The sequence below is a fragment of the Gigantopelta aegis genome, chromosome 6, assembly GCF_016097555.1.
Source record: "Gigantopelta aegis isolate Gae_Host chromosome 6, Gae_host_genome, whole genome shotgun sequence".
Taxonomy (NCBI): domain Eukaryota; kingdom Metazoa; phylum Mollusca; class Gastropoda; order Neomphalida; family Peltospiridae; genus Gigantopelta; species Gigantopelta aegis.
Window position 1 is genome coordinate 16,705,394 of NC_054704.1, and position 23,084 is coordinate 16,728,477.

The following is a 23,084-nucleotide window of genomic DNA, read 5'->3' on the forward strand; positions in this document are numbered from 1 at the left end:
AACACGCCCATCCTGAGTCCGACCTCCGATAAGATCGGTGGCCTGACTTGAGATGGAGGGGGGGGGGTGAAAATGGGCAGAATTTTGAAAATAGCAATTAGTAAAAAAGTTAATAGAGTAAATAAAAAAAATAAAAAGGTTACAAGCCAAAAATAAAAAAGAATTGACTGCTCGGCTGAATATTTATATAATTTGGAGCATTTTTGAAGGACAGTCCAAAATTAAATAAGAGAAAGAAGAGAGGATCGGACTATTTAATAATATTTTTAAAAAAAGAAGTAATTTCGACATAAAATTTTGAACGCAGATCTAAAAGTTTAAAGTCCGATCGATATGTCCACGTGAGTGGCCTCGTTAAGGCAGTTTGGGTGCGCACAGCTTAAAGGGACGAGATGGGTTGCATCCCGTCAAGAAAACCCCTAGATTGACAGTCGATAGACGTTGAAGTACAGATCTGTCGATAGACGCTGAAATACAGATCTTGAGAAGCCGGATCCATCTGAACAAGAGAGAGTATCAGACTAGGGTATAGTCGTCATGGGTTGGTATAGTGGTGCGGACGGGCCCGACGGATACGAGATGGTATCACTATAAAAGCAAGGTAAAGTCTAGAAAAAGAGTAGTAGGGGCCGACCCCGCTTCCTATTTCTTCTTAGAGTGGGGCGGTCAATCTTCCAGTGCTGCTAGGACAGGCTCGGACATATAGAGACTAAACGCGAACAACCGTGGCATTCTGCAGAATGGCCGTCATACGAGTCTCGAAAAAAACAAGTCGACAGTCAGACGGAGAAATGACGTGGAGGCAAGGAATCTCGCTAAAAAAGAATCCAACCTGGTGGTGCAGGCTGTTGAAACGAGAAGCGTTCCAGCGTTCAACCAGTTCCAATGGCCGCATACATCCCAGTAGAAAACATCATTTCGCTGACAAAAACAACGAAATGAAGGACCCCCAAGTCGAGCACACGAAAGCACGTGCAGTTTGCCCAAGCGAAACAAACACGTCTTATCGCGTGGAGCTCCAGACTGGGAATGGTCCAGTTAGAAGAGTTTAACTGTATATTTTTGTGCCTCAATCCAATGAGTGAGTTGTCTATCGGGGACATAAGTTGATTGTTCATAATAAGTTAGAAAGCTGAAGTAGCAGCTTACACACCTCTCCAAAGAGCCCATTGTCTACCACTCTGAACCCTTTTATCCATAGGTTTTTTTAACAAATTAATACACTATTCATTATGTTGAGGCAGAGGTCCATAGTGAAGGGGTGGGACATAGCCCAGTGGTAAAGCACTCATCTGATGTGTGGTCGGTGTAGGATCGATCCCCATCGGGGGGCCATTGGGCTATTCCTCATACCAGCCAGTGCACCATGACTGGTATATCAAAGGCTGTGGTATGTGGTATCCTGCATACAAAAGATCCCTTGCTACAAATGGAAAAATTTAGTGGGATTCCTCTCTAGAACTATATGTCAAAATTACCAAATGTTTGACATCCAATAGCCGATGATTAATAAATCAATGTGCTCTAGTGACATCACTAAACAAAACAAACTTTTAACAAAATTCCTTGCCACAGTGTATATTATTGATGTATATTAAATCATTTAGAAGTATACATTATTTGCTAATCAAAAAGAGTAGCTCATGTAGTGGCAACAGTGGGTTTCCTTTCTCAATATCTGTGTGGTCCTTAACCATATGTGCAACACCATATAACCGTAAATAAAATGTGTTGAGTGCATCATTAAATAAAACATTTCCTTCCTTCCTATGAAAAACAAAAAAGCCCTGAGTGTTGCTCTTTGGGTGATCGGCCCTTCCTCATTATCTACCCATGACAGGAATTGCATACCTAAACATGCATAATAAATAAGTTGTGTCTCGCCGATATATCCATACCCACCCAGTCAATAGAAGATCCTGTAAATTATTGTTCCTTTATCACTTCACAAATTGTTATGCATCTTTTGTATGTAATACAATTCTTAACAGCTTATAACATGGTGGGTTTTATTTGTTACACATGAATGACCTTAAAACTATCGGTATACTTGCTGTAAAAGACACATTATTTAACAGTCAACTGTTTGTGAAAGGCACTGGAGATATATCCCTTCCATATACACATGTCAGTATTTCACCTCTGTATAACAGTCACCTGTTTGTGAAAGGCACTTGAAATATATCCCTTCCATATACACATGCATGTATTTCACCTCTGTGTAACAGTCACCTGTTTGTAAAGGACACTTGAGATACATCCCTTCCATATACACATGCCAGTATTTCACCTCTGTATAGCAGTCACCTGTTTGTGAAGGACACTTGAGATATATCCCTTCCATATACACATGCATGTATTTCACCTCTGTATAACAGTCACCTGTTTGTGAAGAGCAAATGAGATATATCCTTTACTTCCATATGCACATGCAGGTATTTTACCTCTATATAACGGTCAGCTGCTCCTTAATACCAGATTTAGTCCTTCGTTATGATGTCTTTTTATACAGGTTGGACTGTATGTACTTTGGAATGTATAATATATAAATAAATAATCAATTATCACTATGACAGCTTATTGATTTGTCTTTAATAATAAAAATTTTATTGTCATAATAAAGGTTTATTACATGGTGGACTAATTGGATTGGATTACTAACTGCTAAAACACCATATATCTCAGAAAGTCGGATGAAGTGCACATAAAAAGGTCAGTTACGCTCATTAGGACAACATTTATTTACTTCTAAAATCCTACTGCCAGTAACTGACTGATAATAAAGCCTGTCATTATATGTGCTGTTTTGGATGATGGAAAAGAGCATATAAAAGATGCCTTGCTGTTGGTCAATGAAAGCAGCCTATATATGGTTGAAGGTTTCCTTTCACACATACTAAAGGGGCTATTTCTCATTCCAGCCAGTGCACCACGGCCAGTATATCAAAGGATATGGTATGTGTTATCCTGTCTGTGGAATGGTGCATATACATGTAAAAACTAATTCTTGCAATTAATGGAAAATTTACCTAATGTTTGACAACCAATAGCTGATGATTAATAAATCAGTGTGCTCTAGTGGTGTCGTTAAACAAAAGTAACTAACTTTTCCTCTTTAAAACTATATCAGAATTACCTAATGTTTCACATCCAATAGCTGATGATTAATAAATCAATGTGATTTAGTCGTGTCATTAAAAAAAAAACTTTCACTTTCTCACTAAAGCATTATTTGGACATGCAGACAGCAGAGTTGTACAATGTGCCTGAACTGTATAGAATGTGAGAATTGATATAAGCTTCATAATGTTGATGATGATGTTGATCATTATTAATATCATGATCAAATCACCAAAATAATCATCACTACTGCATCATCATCACCTATACCAAAACATCATCATTGTTGCTACCACCACCACTTAACCCCATTGTCATCATAAACAGCACCACAACTATGTCGCCAAACACATGTTCATTATCACAATCTTTACCACATCTTTTTTATCATCATCATCATCATCATCATCACCACTGCCACCACCACCATCATCACCATGACATCTTTTCATCATCATCACATCTTTTTTATCATCATCATCATCAGCACCACCACGACCACCATCATTATCACCATTACATCTTTTTATCATCAACATCATAATCCACATCACCATCATCAATATCATCATCATCATTATCATCACCATCCTCCTCCTCCTCACAAATATACAGCTGGCTACCAGTGCAAAGTTTACTGGACATCTTTAAGATAAACATCAGACATTACATTTTATAGGTTGTGTGGAATGGTACTCTTTACTTCAAGTGAGAACTCAGAAATATGAAAAACTGTGTTTCCCACTCTTACTAAAGTGCACATTTGGCTAATAAACTCACCAGTTACACACTGATTTTATTTATTTTGCTGCTTGCCAAGTTGTTAAACAGCTGTGATAAGTGGAAATGGCCATCATATTTGTGACTGCTCGCCAGTGGAACAAGACCAATAGTATTTGAAATCAATGTAGCCCGTTTTTGGTGTTGACACTGTGAGACGGGTATATATTTGCAGTCAAACGTGATGAATCACAATTTTCATAATAGTCAGTTCAGGGCTTAAACTTAACACCAGCATCGATGTCAATTGCCTTATCTGTGATATGAATGGAGGCCTGATTTAGCTCGGTGGTAAAGTTCTCGTCTGATGTGTGGTCGGTCTAGGATCGATCCCTGACAGTGGGCTCATTGAGTTATGTAAAACAACCCTTGCTACTAATGAAAAACATAGTGGGTTTCTTCTCTAAGACTATGTGTCAGAATTACCAAATGTTTGACATCCAATAGCTGATGATTAATAAATCAATGTGCTCTAGTGGTGTTGTTAATCAAAACAAACTTTAACTTTAAATGGGATATAAACTGCCATAGGTCAAGGGCTTTATTGATGGCAGTTTCTTTCATGACTGGATACAAATTATTTATATTGGTTGAAGGATAATTTGGGCTTCTAATTTTATGTTTATTTGTTACAAAACTTAATTTTATTTAAAATAGTTGTAGGCTGGCTCAGAATTGTTGCAGGTGATAATTTTGACTTTGGCAAAACTCTTTTTAAATCCTTGATTTTGAGCCCTGTCAATCATTTCAGTTTTGTTACATATATTGTTACTTGAGTGGAAAAGGCTTTAAATAATTTTTAAAGTAAAAGGTCAAATCAGTTATATATTAGTTACTTTGTATAGTCATCACTTGTCTCTAAAATATTTGATTAGATTTGATATCTTCTTATTTAGTTTGATGTTTTGTTATATTAATTTTGATTATTGTGTTATCAGGTATAGGGGCGGGATGTAGCTCAGTGGTACAGCGCTCGCCTAATGCGCGATCAATCTAAATCGATTCCCATCGGTGGGCCCATTGGGCTATTTCTCGTTCCAGCCAGTGCTCCACAACTGGTACTGTATAAACATTAAACTTTGTTTTGTTTAACAACATCATTAGAGCACATTGATTTACGGATGGTTTTGTTGAAGGTGAGATGTAGCTCCGTGATAGAGCAGTACGTAGCCCAGTGGTAAAGCATTTGCTCAATGTCAGTCAGACTGGGATCGATCCCAGTCGGTGGGCCCATTGGGCTATTTCTCATTCCAGCCAGTGCACCACGACTGGTATATCAAAGGCCGTGGTATGTACTACCCTGTCTGTGGGATGGTGCATATAAAAGATCCCTTGCTGCTAATCAAAAAGAATAGCCCATGAAGTGGCAACAGTGGGTTTCCTCTCTCAATATTTGTGTGGTCCTTAACCATATGCCTGACACCATATAACCATAAATAAAATGTGTTAAGTGCGTCGTTAAATAAAACATTTCCTTTTATTTATGTTACTGGCTTCAGTAGTGTCGTGACTTAAGGTTGGTAGGTGCGGGGTTTCCATCCCAGTATTGGCTCCCACTCAGAGCAGATTGTAAAGACTCACTGGGTAAGTGTAAGATCACGACACTGACTTCTTACTTATTAGTCACTAACACTAACAACCAATCCACTGTTCTCGACACACAGACATCCCAGATAGCTGAGGTGTGTGCCCATGACAACATGCTTCAATGTAGATTGGATATAAGCATAAAAATAAGAGGATAGGTTGCAGTTTTTGTTTTATTAACTTTGAGGGTGGGGGGCTTGTCCCAATCATTGCCACAAAACCCTAGTATTTGAAAGACCATGGTATGTGATGTTCTGTAGAAAAGTGCATATAAAACATTGCTTGCGGCTATTTGGTCAGTCGTACTGTCTAGATCAAGAACTTTGTTTTGTTTAACGACACCACTAGAGCACATTGATTAATTAATCATTAGCTATTAGATGTCAAACATTTGGTAATTATGGCATATATTCTTAGAGAGGAAACCTGCTACATTTTTCTATTAGTAGCAAGGGATCTTTTATATGCATCATCCCACAAACAGGATAGCACATACCATAGCCTTTGATATACCAGTCATGGTACACTGGCTAGAACAAGAAATAGCCGACGGGGCCCCACTGACAGGGATTGAACCAACAGAGAAAACCTGATATATTTTCCTAATGCAGCAAGGGATCTGTCATATGCACTTTCCCACAGACAGGAAAGCACATACCACAGCCTTGACTAGTTATGGTGCACTGGTTGGACCGAGAAAAACCCCAGTCAGTTGAACGGATTCACTGAAATGGTTCGATCCTGCAACACAAGCACCTCAGGCGAGCGCTCAGCCGACTGAGCTAAATCCCACCCCTCTGTGTAGATCAAGCATCACAATCACAGTAACTGTAATTCATGTATCTTTTGGATTCAGTTTTATACTGATATAATTTTGAATTCAGTATTGCATTTCAGTATGTCACGAGTTAAAGGCCCACAATCATGGCACATTATTAATACACAGTATATAAAACAAATACATAAACATTACAGTATTAAAAATAAAAAATAAAAAATACCATCCCATTTATTAATAAAGTGACTTTTTGTAAAACGCTTGGAGAAAAAAACCACTGCTCAGTCGATTTGACCCACATCAGACCTGTGATGTAGCATCCGGCATTCTGTTAGTAGGTCAACATGCTGACAGCAGAGAATGATTTTTCGAAAAACAGCTGATTCTTAACAGATGCTAGTTTGGACATTTTGGTCTTATCACATTTGTACATCTACTCTAATATTATGGTACCTCAATTTGCGAGGAAGTAGTATATAAGCACACAAGTTCAGTCCCGACTTTTGAAAGTGGGATATTAACATTTGACTATAATAAAAAAAAAAAACCCAGAATAAATAACATTATCTGAATTTATTGTTTTGGACAGTTCAGTATGATGCAATGCAGGTATGAACACATACAAATAATAATACGATTTATCTTGCAACCTACACCTGTTACTACAGGTGTTGTTCATTGTTTATTAAGCTTTCAAAGAGGCGTGATTATTTCATAACACTTTCTGTGGTGTCCTACTTACTGGGGAACTGCCGTCATGGGCGTACGACCCGGGGGGGGGGGGGGGGGGGGGGGGGGGGGGGGGGGGGGGGGGTTGGGGGGCAGGGGGGGCAAATTCGGGCAAAACAGTGGGGAAAATTCGGGCAGTTTTTATCTGGGTAAAATTTCTGGCAAATCAACCCTAAATCAAAGAGTCCCCATACGCCCATGACTGCCGTCATTGTTAAGGTAGTACTAAACCAAATAACTTCCGGCTGGGTCAAAGTTGGAGGTGCACCCAACTTTTGATAGAGAAGTGAACACCACAAGTCCTGTGATTGGTTATAAATGTGAGTGTGTTGGTTGTAAAAAATAATAGTTTAATCTGGGTAAAAAAATGTGCAATTTTATTTCATCTAGTACCAATGTGTTAAGTAGCCTTGTGCTTGAAACATGTATGGGGTACCTGTAAAAAAAAGTACTCGAATTTTGTGCGAAACTAGGGTAGTCATAGATGCTACCCGTTATCTCAGAAACGAGCAGCTTGACCCCCATTTTTTTCTGATTCACTTTAAGTGTAAGGGGTGGTAGTATTTATATCCGTGGCGTTTATGTCGGTTGATACGTTGCAGGTAGGAGTTTTAGCCACATATGTTACTATTGTCGTCTATGGGATTTGATTTGGTAGTATACACCCTATAGCACATATTCAGTGCATAATAAAAAATATTATGATTTTGTCATTTTATTTAATTAAACTATACTGGTTGATTAATTAGCCATCACTCGATCATGCAAGTTCACAATGACCTTGACCTTGACAATAATCTCTGTACATGGCTCTGAATGGAGTTTGAATCAAAGTTAGCACTAAAGAAAAGTTGGTTTTGGCCTATAATTCATACTGTAAAGATTTCAATAATTTCTTTTTACATGGTATTTGACTTGCCATATACAACTGCTCTTAAATATGGTATTATATGTAGGCAACCTGAACTAAGATTTTAATAGCAATTTATTTTTATATTAAAAATAGCATGTGCCAATAGTGGGTTATTGTCTTTAGTTTCCATTAACATTGTTAATTTTTTATGTATGAAATTCTGAAAACTCAAATTTGTAAAGAATTTATTTTTATTGTCATTTTGACATATTTATAGGGTGCTAAGTTATATTTTAGACAAATTTGTAGTTTTATGCAAAATTTAAAGTAAATTTGAAGAAAAACTTTACCAAAAACATAATTAAATTTGTTGTCACTATTGTGCCTTTTGTTCTTATTTGTACATAACAATAAGGTTGTTAAACATATACTTAGATCTCCAGATCTTTTTTTTTTCTTAACAATCACTTAGTTAGCTCTCATGAAAAGCATTTTGAGTTTATAATAGATTCATAACCAATCTTTTCAGATTTGATTATCTGCCTTGGATTAAGTTGATAATTTATTTTATTGTTAAAGCTGTATTACCTAATGTTACTAGCTAAATAAAATGCTGGATTACAGATTTTAGGAATACATCTAATGTACATATTGTATTCATCCGGATTAGAAAATAATGCAAGAAAATAGATGTTCGGGTAATTTTGTCATTTAAAAATAGTTTTTTTCAGTAATTAATCAAAAATAAATGTGTTAATGCTGCATGATTATTCCAGATATCACAACTATTAAAACCTCCAACTACAGTAGGCTATAAATAAAATATAGTCAGGAATATTGGTGGCTGCCAATAGTTTTGATGGTTCATTATGAAAATCAGCATGGTCGATGGATTTGAAATCCCCCACACCTGGTAACTTGAAGACACCAACACCCAGCATACAGGATTTCCTCCCAACACTAATGTTCAGGACATTAAGTCATTACTTCATACAGGTACAGTCATGTTTGTGTTTCCTTCCTCAGACAGTGTATTTTTTTAACACTGATATTTCTTTGATGTGCCTGTTAAGGTCTTCATAATCTAGGGGTCAATCAGGTGCATGTGTTTTAATGGAACTCTTTAAAGGGGTAGAGGCACTCTGACTATCTTTGTTGTCTCTACATATATACCTGAGTACACACACCCAACTGAAAGTAAATATCTTCAGGAGTTTTATTTTAAAACATTTTGTTGTTTAATATGACATATTGCATTTGTACAAAACTAATGCAATATATATGCTTTTTTAGGTGTACATTATATTAGGTTGCACTGTAGAAACAACAGTTTCAGTGAGGTTGTCAGTTTATGCCAGAATACACCAGATCTTGGTTGTCATAAAGACACATAGCTGGACACTTTTTGAAAAATGTATGTTATCAGTATAGGTAGTACTAAACCAAATAACTTCCGGCTGGGTCAAAGTTGGAGGTGCACCGAACTTTTGATAGAGAAGTGAACACCACAAGTCCTATGATTGGTTATAAATGTGAGTGTGTTGGTTGTAAAAAATAATAGTTTCATCTGGGTAAAAAAAAATTTCAATTTTATTTCATCTAGTACCAATGTGTCAAGTAGCCTTGTGCTTGAAACATGTATGGGGTACCTGTAAAAAAAAGTACTCGAATTTTGTGCGAAACTAGGGTAGTCATAGACGCTACCCGTTATCTCAAAAACGAACAGCTTGACCCCCATTTTTTTCTGATTCACTTTAAGTGTACGGGGTGGTAGTATTTATATCCGTGGTGTTTATGTCGGTTGATACGTTGCAGGTAGGAGTTTTAGCCACATATGTTACTATTGTCGTCTATGGGATTTGATTTGGTAGTATACCCCCTTAAAAGGTGACCACTGGCAGACAGTAGAGGTATGATCGCATGCCGGTGTAGACAGAGCTAATTACTACATGAACCATTCTTTTGTTCTTGAATTTGCATCCTAAGTCCGGAATAGAAGGCATCCGGTGTAGACGGAGGGTTTTTTTTCTAATAAATTAACAGTATCTGAACAGGACTTTAAAACTGTGCCAGTTCTCTCACAATGAGGGTTTAGATAGATGCCGGTTTGGACAGAATCCACTCTGTGTGTGTGTGTGTGCGTGCGCGCATGCATGTGTGTGTGTGTTTGTACACACACATATATATATATATACAAAACTGTGTAAGGGTTAAGTTTTGTGTTTAGCTCCTGTTCTCATAAACAATTGTCTGTCTCATCCTCCTACAAAAAACAAATTTGTAAATAATTTCAGTAAAAATATTTTGGAAATAACTAAAAACAATGTATGAAAAAAGGCATTCCCTGTGGGAAGGACTATAAATACAGATTAATGAAACTTGGTTTATAGTTGCATGTATGAATGTTCATCTCAAAGCATATTACAATAATTTTTTTAATGTATTAAATTTTAAATTTTTATTAAGATAATTTAGCATTTTAATGCAGTGTTGAGTTTCCTTTTGTTACAAACTACACGTAACACCCAGAATCACTTGAAACTTGGAGTATAGTTGCATCTATGAATGTTCATGTTGGTTCAGTTAAATTAAATTGTTTTTATAAGTTGTTTAAAATTATCTTTTTATTTTAAGAACTACATGTAGATTAATCTTGAATTTTACATCACAAATTATTTCTATTTAAAAATAATATATAATTAGTTTCACATAATTGTATCTGATTCAGTTATTGTATCTGCTTAATTCTATTGAATTCTTTTGTAGTTATATTATCTCTTGTTTTTAAATTATTTACAGTTACAACATAGTTATCATCTTAAATAAAGTTATAATTATTTATAGATCAGTATAATATGGAAGACATTAATGAGAGAGTACTTTGAAGTTTATTAATTTTTCAGTTTATTTATCAAATGCATGTGGCTCTAATGTGAGACATTTATTGCTAATTTTTTACTCATTATTTATGATCAAACATAACCATTCTCCAGGAAATGATGATCAAAAATAGCTAACATTGACACTATCGGTAATAAATCTTCAAAACTTGTTAAATTTGACAATAAGTAAATCATGATCAAAACTGGCTAACATTGATACTATCGGCAATAAATCTCTTAGAACTTAATAAATGTTGAGGAAAAACACAGGATATAAATAAGACGAGCTACTCCCACAGAAATACATGGAGATGTATGGCAAATGTCTGATAGGGCCAATCCCCTGTGATGTTTCCTCCACTGTATAACGATTCTTATCACAAAACTTGTGTTGGTGAATTCTTCGGCAGTGATCTCTGTTTGCTCATTTCCACCTGCTGCTTTCCAATTGACTTCAATTTCACATCACAACTGTTATCATGGTCGCTACACATTGGCTGCGTTAGCTCCTTCGGTTTGAGCGATCATGGAAAATGGGTTACAATATCGGCTGTAATTACCACTGCAGTTGTAACTTGGTGGGCAGAGCGGGTTGTCTGGAGGTTGTTCTATTGACTTTCCCCCAAGACCAACTGATTCTCCATCCCAACAAGTCTGTAAATCACTGCCCAGTCAAGGTGCCCATGTGTCATGATTCATTTATTATATTGCAGCAGTTATTGGAATATTTTCAGGCTGGCCGGTGCGTCTCCTGGTAATCAAATTCATCTACGGTAGATAGTTAATCCTTCCTGTTATTCGTCCAATATAAACATCCATCCTTCAGTCCATCCATCCATTCATCTATCCATGTGTATGATATCAAAATCGGCCAACTATCTACTCATCCATCCATTTATCCATCCAACCATCATCGCCACCATCCATCTATCCATTCATCCATCCATCCATTCACCCAAACACCAACCATCCCACCCACGCACCCATCAACCCATAAAATACCCACCCATCCATCCACCCAAAATCAATCCATCCATCCATTCATCCACCCATCCATCCACCTACCCAAAATTCCAAATCAATCCACCAATCAACCATCCATCCACCCACTCTACCATCCATTGATCAATCCATCCATCCATCCATCCATCCATCCATCCATCCATCAATCCATATCCATGACCACCCATCCATCTATCCATCTTGTTTGTGATACTAAGGCCATCATGTGATACTAAAGCCATCTCCATCAATCTGAACCATCCATCGATTTAGTCATCATTTAACCATTCATCTTTCTACCCACTATGGACATCCATCCATCTATCTATAAACTCTCTATCCACGATACGAAAAACCACCAACCCATCTATCCATCCATCTATATAAAAACAATGTTTCATCCGTTTGTCTATTCATCTATTTACTAGTGTTCATTCATCCACTCTCATACATCTATTCATCCATCCATCCATCCATCCATCCATCCATCCATTCATCCATTTGTAATATGAAAAGCACCTTTCATCCATCTATCTGTCTAAAGAGTAGCCCATGAAGTGGCGACATCGGGTTTCCTCTCTCAGTATCTGTGTGGTCCTTAATCATATGTCTGACGTGTTGAGTGCGTCATTAAATAAAACATTTCCTTCCTTCCTTCCATCCATCTTTCTATTCATACATCTACCAGTACCCACCCATCCATTCATCCTTTTGTCATTCTATCCATTCCATCCTACCCCATCCAATTCATGTATTCTTCTATCCATTAACAGTTTAGAGGGATGTTAAAATTCCTTTCCAATTGTATTCATTCCAGGCAGCTGTTTCTCCAATAACCACACCCAACTATTCAACGATCAATATATAACACGCTTTGTTCAAAACCAGCTATTCACATTGCTGGAATCTATTTAATTGACATTGTTCAGCATATTACACACTTTTATATTATTTGGATTTTGTCAAAGTTTTCTAAATTGTAACATGGTGACTAGCTATTTTATCAGCAAAGTAAACTTAAATTATAATTTACCAGTCAAAAAAGTGAAAATTGCAAGTATTGTTTTTAATATTTGCAATAAATGATATAAATATAAAAACATATGTAGTTAATTAAAAGTGTGACAAAAACAAGTCTTTCTTGCACAACCAGACCATATATATATATATATATATATATATATATATATATATACCTGTGTAATTAAATGTGCTAGATTATTCTAACCCTTCCCTATACAGCTGACTGGTGGTCAGTCATTGCTAGATGCTCTTCATGGCTTCATGCATTAAATATGTGCTGCATTTTTAAGTATTTGTAAAATTAATTATATTTCTACCATCTTTTTTTTGGTAGTCCATTGTATGTTTTAAATATATAGGTAGGTCTACTGAAAAAATAATTGGTTGCTCATATGTCTGTAAAAACATGGAAATCTTGACCCGCAAGATAAAATCATTTTGTTTTAAAACTGGCTGAAACTCATCAGATATATAGTTGGACTTCTCCCTCTCTCCAACAGTCACTCATGATGGATTCTCTTAGAACAAAAAAAAAAGAAATGTTTTATTTAATGACGCACTCAACACAATTTATTTACTGTTATATGGCGTCAGACATAAGAACCACACAGATGTTGAGAGAGGAAACCAGCTGTCACCACTTCATGGGCTACTCTTTCCGATTAGCAGCAAGGGATCTTTTATATGCACCATCCCACAGGCAGGGTAGTACATACCACAGCCTTTGATATACCAGTCTTGGTGCACTGGCTGAAACGAGAAATAGCCCAATGGGCCCACTGATGAAGATCGATCCCAAACCGAACGCTGTACCACTGGGCTACGTCCCACCCCTCTCTTAGAACAAAGTAATATTTATAATAACACCCTAAAACATTCATTTGTGGGAGCTTGTTAATTTTTGTCTTGAACTTGAATTAGATGTAAACATGAAAATAAATTGCATTATCATCATTAACATCAGCATCAAACGAGGATATACTTATCTAGTGGGAGTGCCTTTCTTTTATCGGTCATTAGCTTGTTCCAAGAACAGTCTAACCCCTTTCAACTGGACACCCTTAAGACCAGTGTTCGACAAATGATTGAGAAGTCACTAGCCCTCACAAAAGCTTTGGCTTGTGCCCTGTGTAATATTTTAATACTAATGATAATTTCTACTAGCCCAGATCAAAAATCTATTAGCCCGGACACAGGGCAAGTGGAATTGTCAAACCCTGCTTAGGACCAAGTAAAAAGTCTGGCTAAAAGGGGTATCTGATTTGGAGAGGTTCTGTTCTGCATTTATATTCAAAAAGGGACCACAAAAAATGTCCCGTGTGGAGGGAATTCCTGTTTAAAGAGGGTCTGATTTTGAGGGGTTTCACTGTATTATAATCATAACGTTTGCCCCATTACTTCCACAAATAAAACGCTCTTTTCTTTCTTTTCTCTCAATTCAGTTTCAGATTACTTTTTTTTGCTGTGATTATTTCTCAATCAGTTTTGGATATGTATTTTTATCTCATAGCACTCTCCATTGAAGTATTTAATCATCATTTATATAGTCACTGGTGACATTTATATTCACTTTATCTGTTCGGTCTATCTACGTTCAACTGATTTACATGAAGGAAGATTTATATAAGCTGCACACCCATCCAGTAAAGCTTTGCATGTATGTATTTCAGTAACCTTCACTTGCACCATGCTGCATACCTACTGTGTGCATATGTAATATAATAGGAAATGGGAAGATAATGAATGCATAATCAATATCGCCCATGCAGCAGTGGAATAGTAATATCAGCGGGTCAGAATAATTACACCAATCTGTCCGTGAGGTAAGTATGTGGGGAGAATTAGTTATCGTAAAATCATTAATCTCTGTGTTTTCCTAAGTCTTGTTGCTATGAGGTTTTTAAGGTCAAGTTTTGTAGGTTTTTTTGGTGCTTTTTTCAGTTATTCGTTTTGTTTTCAAAGTTAAGTTTTTGCTTTTTAAACTTGTCTTTTAATATAGAACAGTTCTAAGAGTAATCTTAAAAGATACCCAACTATACTTGTTTTTAATTAGATTTTCATGCTATATTCAATTAATGTTTAAACATATTATCTGAGCTGTCTCACGGGGTGGGTGGTGGGGGGTGAGGGGGAGGAAGGGGTGCGGGATATAGCCCAGTGGTAAAGCATTCATCTGATGTGTGGTTAGTCTAGGCCATGGTATGTGCTATCCTGTTTGTGAGAAAATGCATTTAAAAGATACTTTGCAGCTAATGACAAAATACAGTGGGTTTCCTCTGACTACATGTCATGACCAAATGTTTGAGATCCAATATTTGAGTAGTACAGCAATTTGCTCTAGTGGTATTGTTAAACAAGATAAACTTCAAAGTTTACATTTCGTGTCTTGACACTGTCATTGAGGCTGGTCAACTGTACTGAACAACTTGTTTAAGAAAAAAGGGAAGGACTGTTGATTTAACAACACCCCAACACATGATTTAATCCTTAAGCTCATGATCTAGATAATGAGAGAATATGTCCAATTAGCTGCAGGAACTTTATGGCTTTATTTACTTCTAACCGGTCTCAGTGGCGTAGTGGTTAGGCCATCGGTCTACAGGCTGGTAGGTACTGGGTTCGGATCCCAGTCGAGGCATGGGATTTTTAATCCAGATACCGACTCCAAACCCTGAGTGAGTGCCCCGCAAGGCTCAATGGGTAGGTGTAAACCACTTGCACCGACCAGTGATCCATAAATGGTTCAACGAAGGCCATGGTTTGTGCTATCCTGCCTGTGGGAAGCGCAAATAAAAGATCCCTTGCTGCTAATCGGAAAGAGTAGCCCATGTAGTGGCGACAGCGGGTTTTCTCTCAAAAATCTGTGTGGTCCTTAACCATATGTCTGACGCCATATAACCGTAAGTAAAATGTGTTGAGTGTGTCATTAAATAAAACATTTCTTTCTTCTTCTTTTTTTTATTTACTTCAAATAATTGCTGAACAAGAAGGATGTTTGTGATTTAGTTTTTTTTATGATATAGCAAGAGTATGTGCAGTAAAACCCATGTTAAGCAGTCACCAAAGGAACAATGAAGAAGTGGTCGTTTAAGACAGGTGGCTGCTGAATACTGGTTAGTTTATACTGTATTAAATGATTTGGGAAAACAAAAGTGTGGCCTCTTAAAGGGACATTCCTGAGTTTGCTGCATTGTAAGATGTTTCCGACTTTTACAATTGAACTTACATATTAAATATATTTCCTGGTTTAGAATATCAGTGTCTGTATATTCAATGCATTTCTGGTCATCTTAATAATTGTAAGAAGCCCAAACTGGATTTTGTCTTCAAATAATTAGGGAAAAAAAAAAAAAAAATTGGAAATAAAATGAAATATAACCTAGTAAAAATATTAGAATGATCAGAAACATATTTAACATACAGCCAATAATATTTTATGCAGAAAAATATATTTGATATGTAATTGCAATCATTAAAAAGTCTTTGTTAGTCCATAACATCTTAAAACGTACAGCAAACTCAGGAATGCCCCTTTAACACAGGTGGGCATTTAATACATGTGGCTGCTATAACAGGTTTCACTGAATTTGATAGATGAAATAACTGACCAGAATTCTCATATTTTACGAAAAAGTCACTTACTGCTAGTGAAGGCAACTCAAGGCATGTTCTTTTGGTAGCCAAACATAATCTCTGTACATATAATTATTTGAATGACACTTTATTTTTTACTTAATAACTTACCATATGTTATAGAGATGCTGTAATCGGATGCACTCTGCTACCTATCGTTGCGTGTCTACAGTTATTATGTACAAATTGCTTGCAGTCAGTAAATTATCTGCTAACGCTTTTTCACACATCATTATATGACCATTTCTGATGATCCAATAGTGCAGATATAATGGGAGTAACAGGTGTGTCTGTGTCTGTTGTTCTGTTTGTTGTGTTGTGTGTATGTGTGTGTGTATGTTTATGTTGTGTTGTGTGTCTGTCTGTGTGTGTGTTGTGTGTATGTGGGGTGTGGGGTGTGTGTGTTATTGGTTTATTAGTATGTATACCGATGAAAAGAAATAAGGGAACATAAATATTAGCAGCAAATAATGAATATAACCAAAACCCTCATTCACAGAATCAGGAAGTTAACTGTGTTACTGGCAGTCGATCCCACAGTACTGACATTCATTTTTACGTCACTGACAGTCGATCCCACAGTACCGACATTCATTTCTACATCATTGACATTCATTTCTACATCACTGACAGTTGATCCCACAGTGCTGACATTCATTTCAACATCACTGACAGTCGATCCCACAGTATTGACATTCATTTCTACATCACTGACAGTCGATCCCACAGTATTGACATTCATTTCTACATCACTGACAGTCGATCCCACAGTGCTGACATTCATTTCTACGTCACTGACAGTCGATCCCACAGTACTGACATTCATTTCTACGTCACTGACAGTCGATCCCACAGTACTGACATTCATTTCTACGTCACTGACAGTCGATCCCACAGTGCTGACATTCATTTCTACATCACTGACATTCATTTCTACATCACTGACAGTTGATCCCACAGTACTGACATTCATTTCTACGTCACTGACAGTCGATTCCACAGTGCTGACATTCATTTCTACGTCACTGACAGTCGATCCCACAGTGCTGACATTCATTTCTACGTCACTGACAGTCGATCCCACAGTACTGACATTCATTTCTACGTCACTGACAGTCGATCCCACAGTACTGACATTCATTTCTACGTCACTGACAGTCGATCCCACAGTGCTGACATTCATTTCTACGTCACTGACAGTCTATCCCACAGTACTGACATTCATTTCTACGTCACTGACAGTCGATCCCACAGTGCTGACATTCATTTCTACATCACTGACATTCATTTCTACGTCACTGACAGTCGATCCCACAGTACTGACATTCATTTCTACGTCACTGACAGTCGATCCCACAGTGCTGACATTCATTTCTACGTCACTGACAGTCGATCCCACAGTGCTGACATTCATTTCTACGTCACTGACAGTCGATTCCACAGTACTGACATTAATTTCTATATCACTGACAGTCAATCCGACAGTACTGACATTCATTTCTACATCACTGACATTCATTTCTACATTACTGACAGTCGATCTCACAGTGTTGACATTCATTTCTACATAACTGACATTCATTTCTACGTCACTGACAGTCGATCCCACAGTGCTGACATTCATTTCTACATCACTGACAGTCGATCCCACAGTACTGACATTCATTTCTACGTCACTGACAGTCGATCCCACAGTACTGACATTCATTTCTACGTCACTGACAGTCGATCCCACAGTGCTGACATTCATTTCTACGTCACTGACAGTCGATCCCACAGTACTGACATTCATTTCTACGTTACTGACAGTCGAACCGATAGTACTGACATTCATTTCTACATTACTGACAGTCGATCCCACAGTACTGACATTCATTTCTACATCACTGACATTCATTTCTACATCACTGACATTCATTTCTACATTACTGACAGTCAATCCCACAGTACTGACATTCATTTCTATATCAGACATTCACTTGTACGTCACTGACAGTCGATCCGACAGTACTGACATTCATTTCTACATCACTGACATTCATTTCTACATTACTGACAGTCGATCCCACAGTACTGACATTCATTTCTACATCACTGACAGTCGATCCCACAGTACTGACATTTATTTCTACATCACTGACAGTCGATCCCACAGTACTGACATTCATTTCTACATTACATCTCTGTATTTCATACAGACAATTACTGCTATAGTAGTGAATTAAATTTAGTCTCAAATACCATGTGTTCCTGTATTTCTTTCAATCAGTATATTTATAAGTGTGGCGTGGGTGTGTTTGTGTATATACATATGTGTGTGCATGCATTCATTTGTGTGTGTGTGTGTGTGTGTGTGTGTGTGTGTGTGTTATAGGTGCATGATATTAAATATATTGAGTAAAACTAGAAACTTCACATGTGATGAAATGGGTAGAAGATATAAATATACAAAAACACATAAGATGCATATTATAATAATTTCATTTAATGATCTGATGAACATACGGGAGAACATTAATTATTACAATTATGAGATTGAGGAGCTACCCACAGGTGGCATTACCAGCGGGGGTGAAAATCTAATTTCACAATAATTTTTTGGGGTTATGTCTTTATGTTTAGTAACATGTGTGGCCACCTTTGGCACCAACAACTGCAAAACAACGCCTTCTCATGACTGCCTGACATGTGTGAACACTGCATTCGGCAATCTGCACCATTGTTCCACCAATGGTTAGAGCACTAACTTAGAATGTGATGGGTGGTAGGCTTAATCCATTGAGTTTTTCTCATTCCATCCACTGCTTGAAAGCTGTGGTATATGCTAACCAGTCTGTGGATATTGCTTATGAAAGAATCATTGATTTTTCATTTTCAGTGGGAATAGTATTACCTGTATGTAATGGGTTCGGTTTGTTCTCTCTCTCTCTCTCTCTCTCTCTCTCTCTCTCTCTCTCTCTCTCTCTCTCTCTCTCTCTCTCTCTCTTTTCTTGTTCTCTCTTTTTTCTGTCTGTCTTTGTCTCTTTCTATTTGTCTGCCTCTGTCTCTCTCTGTCTCTCTCTCTCTCTCTCTCTCTCTTCTCTCTCTGTCTCTGTCTGTCTCTCTCTCTCTCTCTCTCTCTCTCTCTCTCTCTCTCTCTCTCTCTCTCTCTCTCTCTCTCTCTCTCTCTCTCTCTCTTCCTCTCTCTCTTCCCCCCCTCTCTCTCTCTCTCTAATTCAAATGTCAAAATAACCTTTTAGAAACCAAATACCCATAGATTACCATGTGCTTAGGTGTTATAAACAGTTTCCTTTGTAGTGTCACATTTACAATATATTTGATTGATAACATATCCCCTGGTGAAACAATGTGCCGAATTGTAATTAAACAAATATTAAATATTTCCTTTGTTTCTTTGAGCAATAATTTCCTAATTAATGATACCATCCCGTGGGTCATGTAACAATAACAATATGCCCTGATAAGCAGTAGATAATGCTTATGTAATACGAAGTTGGTACTGCATACTCTGATGAATATTTTATGACCAGGCAGTTTGTTACTGGCAACCATTAAAATGTTAGTGAAGCAATTCATCATACAATGGCCAAGTATTGTGTCCCAGTATTAATTTACTCACAAATGTACAGTTTATACAGTGAAACCACATTGTCTGCTGCCTAATGGAGCATTAAAAACTACAAGACTGCTGTTATTCCGGTGAGTAGCAGATTCACTAAACTGGAAGAATAGTAAGGTATGTTTCAGAATTTTTCACTGAAGGGATGAAATTTATTAATATACCTACTATGCAAATTTAAATGTTTTATTTGAACTATGTATGCATAAAGAAAAATATGCAGCAGGTATGAAATGAAAATTTCATCTTCCACTCCTTGTGAAGGTGTTGAATGTGACCCAGTGGTAACACACTAGCCTCATGTACAGTTGATCTAAAATTGATCTCTGTCAGTGGGGACATTCCCAGTCTGGAGCTCCTCGCAGTAAGACGTGTTTGTTTCGCTTGTGCACACTGCACGTGCTTTCACGGCTCGACTTGGGGGATTCTTCACTTTGTTGTTTTTATCAGCGAAGTGAAGTTTTCTACTGGAACTGATTGAATGCTGGAACGCTTCTCGTTTCGATAGTCTGCACCACCAGGTTGGATTCTTTTTTAGCGAGATTCCTCGTCTCCACGTCATTTCTCGGTCTGACTATGTTGACTTGTTTTTTCGTGACTCGTATGACAGCCATTCTGCAGAATGCCACGGTTGTTCGTGTTTAGTTTCTACATGTCCGAGCCTGTCCTAACAGCACTGGAAGATTGACCGCCCCACTCTAAGAAGAAATAGGAAGCGGGGTCGGCCCCTACTACTCTTTTCTAGACTTTACTTTATTTTATTGTAATACCATCTCGTATCCTCCGGAGTCGGGCCAGTCCGCACCACTATACCAATCCATGACGACTGGACTATACCCTAGTCTGATTCTCTCTCTCGTTCAGACAGATCTGTATTTCAGCACAGCACTACACCTTCAACGTCTATTGACTGTCAATCTAGGGGGTTTCTTGACGGGATGCAACCCATCGCATCCCTACAAGCTGTGCACCCTAACGGCCCTAACGAGGCCACTCACGTGGACATAAGATCGGACTTTAAACTTTTAGACCTTCGTTCAAAAGTTTATGTTGAAATTAAATATTATTAAATAGTCCGATCCTCTCTCCTCTCATTTATTTTAGGACTGTCCTTCTAAAATGCTCCAAATTATATAAATATTAGACCGAGCAGTCAATTCTTTTTATTTTTGGCTTGTAACTTTTCTTCTTCTTTTTAAAAATTTTTATTAACTTTTTTACTAATTGCTATTTTCAAAATTCTGCCCATTTTCAACAATACCCCTCCCCCCCCCCCCCACCCCATCCCAAGTCAGGCCACTGATCTTATCTAATTTCTTTTTGACCACCCGATCTAATCTAGCGACCAAATTTAACGAGTAGAATTTTCTTTATTTAATTATATTAATTAGAGATGCACATCAAAATTTTAAAGGCCCACTATTTAATTTTTGGATGTAAATTTCTAAATTGTCTGCTTATTTTTTTTTCTGTCCCGGGACAAGCCCCAGGCTATCCAGAGACAGGCCCCGTGACGGACATGCTCGAAACTCTAGTGGCATATGAACATGTAAAAATTATTCTCACTCACACTCTGTCAGTGGGCTCATTGGGCTGTTTTTCATTCCAGCCAGTGCTCCACAACTGGTGTAACAAAAACCATGGTATGTACCATTCTGTCTTTGGGGTGGTACATATAACAGATCCCTTGCTGCTAATTGAAAAGAGTAACCCACTAAGTGACAGCAGCAAGTTTCCTTTTTCAAATATCTATTTGACTCCATATAACCATTCATAAAAATGTGTTGAGTGTATCATTAAAATAATTCTTTCTATCTCCCTATCTCCCCCTCCCCTCCCCATTGGTCAGTTCTGGAACAGTCTTACAGTGGCTTGAAAAGATAGGTGGTTGTGCAGATATTTATTGAGGTGGCCTATTTGTTTAATTAATTGTTCTTTAACTAAATTGTTTAACTGACACCATTCTTACTTAACTTTTAAAAAAATATATTTCTTTAACTACCGATATATATATTTACATATTAATATATATATATATATATATATATATATATATATATATATATATATATATATATATATATATATATATATATATATTCAGCAACAAAAGAGAACATTGTAATTATAACAAATGAATATAGTTTCATTTCATTGTTACAATGTACAAAATTCAGCAGAAATCTAAACAAAACACACACACACACACACAGTCAGTCACAGACGCACACACACAATAAAATCCAACAAACAAACAAAATACACATAACTTGCCAACAATGGTATTTTATGCTGACATATCATCTATCCTTCTTTTTTTTTTGGAATGAGCATAATTTCATTGTGTTGAAAAACGAAATACAATTTAGTACATTTTCACCAAGTGGTAATTGTGTGTGCATTATCCTGATGACAGTTAATAGGTGTTAACAGTGTGCTAACAGCAGGTGAGTTTTGTCACCAGTCATTTATTATTTACATCACTCAGTCTACTGGTCAAAAGGTTCAAGGAGTCGTTGACTTTCTTCTCAGTAATACAGTATTAGTAATTTCCTACTCATAGCCATAGGCACTACACTTCTAGATACTTTGAATGACACAAATGCAAATACATTTATAGCTGTAAAAAATTTCTGTGTGAAGTAGTATGTAAATGGTTTTAAAAATGAAACAAGAAATAAAAGTTTAATACAACTTCAGTAAAAATATTTAAGAATATTAAATATATAGGACTTTTTAATTATATTATTCACTTAGAATATATTATGTTGCATCATGCATCAGCCGACCAGATTATGTTATCACTGTATCTTTTTTATCAACAAATCAGAATAATTTATCACTGCATCCCTTTTATCAGCCAATCAGAATATATGATCATTGCATATTATTATCAGCCAATCAGAATATGTTATTTGTAAATGTTTTATATATCAGCCAATCATTGGCAGGTAATAACTCTGCCCTAATGTCAGTCAGCAGTGTTAACGTTTGCCTTTAGGTTTTCAAGAGCACCAGACTACTGGTGACAGGTACTGTTGACACCCAACTTCTGAAATCATTAGTAGCTGTGTGTGT

The 23,084-nt window shown here is 36.9% G+C and overlaps 1 protein-coding gene across 2 annotated transcripts in view; it reads left to right on the top strand.

Annotated features, from left to right (window-relative positions):
- Positions 1 to 23,084, top strand: part of LOC121374960 (neuronal calcium sensor 2-like) — a 192,142-nt gene that overhangs the window by 37,470 nt on the left and 131,588 nt on the right. The window contains exon 1 of one of the 2 annotated variants that reach the window (XM_041502114.1): positions 22,437 to 22,453. The exons of the other annotated variant lie outside the window; for it this stretch is intronic. The gene's annotated coding sequence lies outside the window, so the exon portion shown is untranslated. Of the gene's footprint in view, positions 1 to 22,436; positions 22,454 to 23,084 lie in introns of those variants that run through there. 2 annotated transcript variants of the gene reach the window in all.